Raw genomic sequence first — 6,000 nt, 5'->3', positions numbered from 1 at the left:
TTATAGGATTATTCAACAACAAGTCAAAATGTGCTCGTGAAAGGCAGAAAACAACACTTTGATAGTTTGATATAACTTGAGAACGAATGCAAAAAACAGTCCACTCTAAGAACAGGCCGCTTGGACACTTTCAGAACAGCTCTGTTAATGACTGAAAACAGCTCTCGAAGAGATTGTCAAAAGAGACTCCGAAAACGAAACGTTGATCACTTTTGAGCAAAAGGCTGCACACACGCAATTCAAGTTGCTCTGATTGTCATTTAGAGTTACATTATAGGATTATTCAACAACAAGTCAAAATGTACTCGTGAAAGGCAGAAAACAACACTTTGATAGTTTGATATAACTTGAGAACGAATGCAAAAAACAGTCCACTCTAAGAACAGGCCGCTTGGACACTTTCAGAACAGCTCTGTTAATGACTGAAAACAGCTCTCGAAGAGATTGTCAAAAGAGACTCCGAAAACGAAACGTTGATCACTTTTGAGCAAAAGGCTGCACACACGCAATTCAAGTTGCTCTGATTGTCATTTAGAGTTACATTATAGGATTATTCAACAACAAGTCAAAATGTGCTCGTGAAAGGCAGAAAACAACACTTTGATAGTTTGATATAACTTGAGAACGAATGCAAAAAACAGTCCACTCTAAGAACAGGCAGCTTGGACACTTTCAGAACAGCTCTGTTAATGACTGAAAACAGCTCTCGAAGAGATTGTCAAAAGAGACTCCGAAAACGAAACGTTGATCACTTTTGAGCAAAAGGCTACACACACGCAATTCAAGTTGCTCTGATTGTCATTTAGAGTTACATTATAGGAGCATTCAGCAACAAGTCAAAATGTGCTCCAGAAAAGCAGAAAACAACACTGATAGAACTTGAGAACGAATGCAAAAAACAGTCCACTCTCAGAACAGGCCGCTTGGACACTTTCAGAACAGCTCTGTTAATGACTGAAAACAGCTCTCGAAGAGATTGTCAAAAGAGACTCTGAAAACGAAACGTTGATCACTTTTGAGCAAAAGGCTGCACACACGCAATTCAAGTTGCTCTGATTGTCATTTAGAGTTACATTATAGGATTATTCAACAACAAGTCAAAATGTGCTCGTGAAAGGCAGAAAACAACACTTTGATAGTTTGATATAACTTGAGAACGAATGCAAAAAACAGTCCACTCTAAGAACAGGCCGCTTGGACACTTTCAGAACAGCTCGGTTAATGACTGAAAACAGCTCTCGAAGAGATTGTCAAAAGAGACTCTGAAAACGAAACGTTGATCACTTTTGAGCAAAAGGCTGCACACACGCAATTCAAGTTGCTCTGATTGTCATTTAGAGTTACATTATAGGATTATTCAACAACAAGTCAAAATGTGCTCGTGAAAGGCAGAAAACAACACTTTGATAGTTTGATATAACTTGAGAACGAATGCAAAAAACAGTCCACTCTAAGAACAGGCCGCTTGGACACGTTCAGAACAGCTCTGTTAATGACTGAAAACAGCTCTCGAAGAGATTGTCAAAAGAGACTCCGAAAACGAAACGTTGATCACTTTTGAGCAAAAGGCTGCACACACGCAATTCAAGTTGCTCTGATTGTCATTTAGAGTTACATTATAGGATTATTCAACAACAAGTCAAAATGTGCTCGTGAAAGAAAGAAAACAACACTTTGATAGTTTGATATAACTTGAGAACGAATGCAAAAAACAGTCCACTCTAAGAACAGGCCGCTTGGACACTTTCAGAACAGCTCTGTTAATGACTGAAAACAGCTCTCGAAGAGATTGTCAAAAGAGACTCCGAAAACGAAACGTTGATCACTTTTGAGCAAAAGGCTGCACACACGCAATTCAAGTTGCTCTGATTGTCATTTAGAGTTACATTATAGGATTATTCAACAACAAGTCAAAATGTGCTCGTGAAAGGCAGAAAACAACACTTTGATAGTTTGATATAACTTGAGAACGAATGCAAAAAACAGTCCACTCTAAGAACAGGCCGCTTGGACACTTTTAGAACAGCTCTGTTAATGACTGAAAACAGCTCTCGAAGAGATTGTCAAAAGAGACTCCGAAAACGAAACGTTGATCACTTTTGAGCAAAAGGCTGCACACACGCAATTCAAGTTGCTCTGATTGTCATTTAGAGTTACATTATAGGAGCATTCAACAACAAGTCAAAATGTGCTCGAGAAAGGCAGAAAACAACACTTTGATATAACTTGAGAACGAATGCAAAAAACAGTCCACTCTAAGAACAGGCCGCTTGGACACGTTCAGAACAGCTCTGTTAATGACTGAAAACAGCTCTCGAAGAGATTGTCAAAAGAGACTCCGAAAACGAAACGTTGATCACTTTTGAGCAAAAGGCTGCACACACGCAATTCAAGTTGCTCTGATTGTCATTTAGAGTTACATTATAGGATTATTCAACAACAAGTCAAAATGTGCTCGTGAAAGGCAGAAAACAACACTTTGATAGTTTGATATAACTTGAGAACGAATGCAAAAAACAGTCCACTCTAAGAACAGGCCGCTTGGACACTTTCAGAACAGCTCTGTTAATGACTGAAAACAGCTCTCGAAGAGATTGTCAAAAGAGACTCCGAAAACGAAACGTTCATCACTTTTGAGCAAAAGGCTGCACACACGCAATTCAAGTTGCTCTGATTGTCATTTAGAGTTACATTATAGGATTATTCAACAACAAGTCAAAATGTGCTCGTGAAAGGCAGAAAACAACACTTTGATAGTTTGATATAACTTGAGAACGAATGCAAAAAACAGTCCACTCTAAGAACAGGCCGCTTGGACACTTTCAGAACAGCTCTGTTAATGACTGAAAACAGCTCTCGAAGAGATTGTCAAAAGAGACTCCGAAAACGAAACGTTGATCACTTTTGAGCAAAAGGCTGCACACACGCAATTCAAGTTGCTCTGATTGTCATTTAGAGTTACATTATAGGATTATTCAACAACAAGTCAAAATGTGCTCGTGAAAGGCAGAAAACAACACTTTGATAGTTTGATATAACTTGAGAACGAATGCAAAAAACAGTCCACTCTAAGAACAGGCAGCTTGGACACTTTCAGAACAGCTCTGTTAATGACTGAAAACAGCTCTCGAAGAGATTGTCAAAAGAGACTCCGAAAACGAAACGTTGATCACTTTTGAGCAAAAGGCTGCACACACGCAATTCAAGTTGCTCTGATTGTCATTTAGAGTTACATTATAGGATTATTCAACAACAAGTCAAAATGTGCTCGTGAAAGGCAGAAAACAACACTTTGATAGTTTGATATAACTTGAGAACGAATGCAAAAAACAGTCCACTCTAAGAACAGGCCGCTTGGACACTTTCAGAACAGCTCTGTTAATGACTAAAACAGCTCTCGAAGAGATTGTCAAAAGAGACTCCGAAAACGAAACGTTGATCACTTTTGAGCAAAAGGCTGCACACACGCAATTCAAGTTGCTCTGATTGTCATTTAGAGTTACATTATAGGAGCATTCAACAACAAGTCAAAATGTGCTCGAGAAAGGCAGAAAACAACACTTTGATATAACTTGAGAAGGAATGCAAAAAACAGTCCACTCTCAGAACAGGCCGCTTGGACACTTTCAGAACAGCTCTGTTAATGACTGAAAACAGCTCTCGAAGAGATTGTCAAAAGAGACTCCGAAAACGAAACGTTGATCACTTTTGAGCAAAAGGCTGCACACACGCAATTCAAGTTGCTCTGATTGTCATTTAGAGTTACATTATAGGATTATTCAACAACAAGTCAAAATGTGCTCGTGAAAGGCAGAAAACAACACTTTGATAGTTTGATATAACTTGAGAACGAATGCAAAAAACAGTCCACTCTCAGAACAGGCCGCTTGGACACTTTCAGAACAGCTCTGTTAATGACTGAAAACAGCTCTCGAAGAGATTGTCAAAAGAGACTCCGAAAACGAAACGTTGATCACTTTTGAGCAAAAGGCTGCACACACGCAATTCAAGTTGCTCTGATTGTCATTTAGAGTTACATTATAGGATTATTCAACAACAAGTCAAAATGTGCTCGTGAAAGGCAGAAAACAACACTTTGATAGTTTGATATAACTTGAGAACGAATGCAAAAAACAGTCCACTCTAAGAACAGGCCGCTTGGACACTTTCAGAACAGCTCTGTTAATGACTAAAACAGCTCTCGAAGAGATTGTCAAAAGAGACTCCGAAAACGAAACGTTGATCACTTTTGAGCAAAAGGCTGCACACACGCAATTCAAGTTGCTCTGATTGTCATTTAGAGTTACATTATAGGAGCATTCAACAACAAGTCAAAATGTGCTCGAGAAAGGCAGAAAACAACACTTTGATATAACTTGAGAAGGAATGCAAAAAACAGTCCACTCTCAGAACAGGCCGCTTGGACACTTTCAGAACAGCTCTGTTAATGACTGAAAACAGCTCTCAAAGAGATTGTCAAAAGAGACTCCGAAAACGAAACGTTGATCACTTTTGAGCAAAAGGCTGCACACACGCAATTCAAGTTGCTCTGATTGTCATTTAGAGTTACATTATAGGATTATTCAACAACAAGTCAAAATGTGCTCGTGAAAGGCAGAAAACAACACTTTGATAGTTTGATATAACTTGAGAACGAATGCAAAAAACAGTCCACTCTAAGAACAGGCCGCTTGGACACTTTCAGAACAGCTCTGTTAATGACTGAAAACAGCTCTCGAAGAGATTGTCAAAAGAGACTCCGAAAACGAAACGTTGATCACTTTTGAGCAAAAGGCTGCACACACGCAATTCAAGTTGCTCTGATTGTCATTTAGAGTTACATTATAGGAGCATTCAACAACAAGTCAAAATGTGCTCGAGAAAGGCAGAAAACAACACTTTGATATAACTTGAGAAGGAATGCAAAAAACAGTCCACTCTCAGAACAGGCCGCTTGGACACTTTCAGAACAGCTCTGTTAATGACTGAAAACAGCTCTCGAAGAGATTGTCAAAAGAGACTCCGAAAACGAAACGTTGATCACTTTTGAGCAAAAGGCTGCACACACGCAATTCAAGTTGCTCTGATTGTCATTTAGAGTTACATTATAGGATTATTCAACAACAAGTCAAAATGTGCTCGTGAAAGGCAGAAAACAACACTTTGATAGTTTGATATAACTTGAGAACGAATGCAAAAAACAGTCCACTCTAAGAACAGGCCGCTTGGACACTTTCAGAACAGCTCTGTTAATGACTGAAAACAGCTCTCGAAGAGATTGTCAAAAGAGACTCCGAAAACGAAACGTTGATCACTTTTGAGCAAAAGGCTGCACACACGCAATTCAAGTTGCTCTGATTGTCATTTAGAGTTACATTATAGGAGCATTCAACAACAAGTCAAAATGTGCTCGAGAAAGGCAGAAAACAACACTTTGATATAACTTGAGAAGGAATGCAAAAAACAGTCCACTCTCAGAACAGGCCGCTTGGACACTTTCAGAACAGCTCTGTTAATGACTGAAAACAGCTCTCGAAGAGATTGTCAAAAGAGACTCCGAAAACGAAACGTTGATCACTTTTGAGCAAAAGGCTGCACACACGCAATTCAAGTTGCTCTGATTGTCATTTAGAGTTACATTATAGGAGCATTCAACAACAAGTCAAAATGTGCTCGAGAAAGGCAGAAAACAACACTTTGATATAACTTGAGAAGGAATGCAAAAAACAGTCCACTCTCAGAACAGGCCGCTTGGACACTTTCAGAACAGCTCTGTTAATGACTGAAAACAGCTCTCGAAGAGATTGTCAAAAGAGACTCCGAAAACGAAACGTTGATCACTTTTGAGCAAAAGGCTGCACACACGCAATTCAAGTTGCTCTGATTGTCATTTAGAGTTACATTATAGGAGCATTCAGCAACAAGTCCAAATGTGCTCCAGAAAAGCAGAAAACAACACTGATAGAACTTGAGAACGAATGCAAAAAACAGTCAACTCTC

The sequence above is a fragment of the Nansenia antarctica genome (genome assembly GCF_963989245.1).
Source record: "Nansenia antarctica genome assembly, chromosome: 8".
Lineage (NCBI taxonomy): Eukaryota > Metazoa > Chordata > Actinopteri > Argentiniformes > Microstomatidae > Nansenia > Nansenia antarctica.
This window is presented reverse-complemented; position numbering follows the sequence as displayed.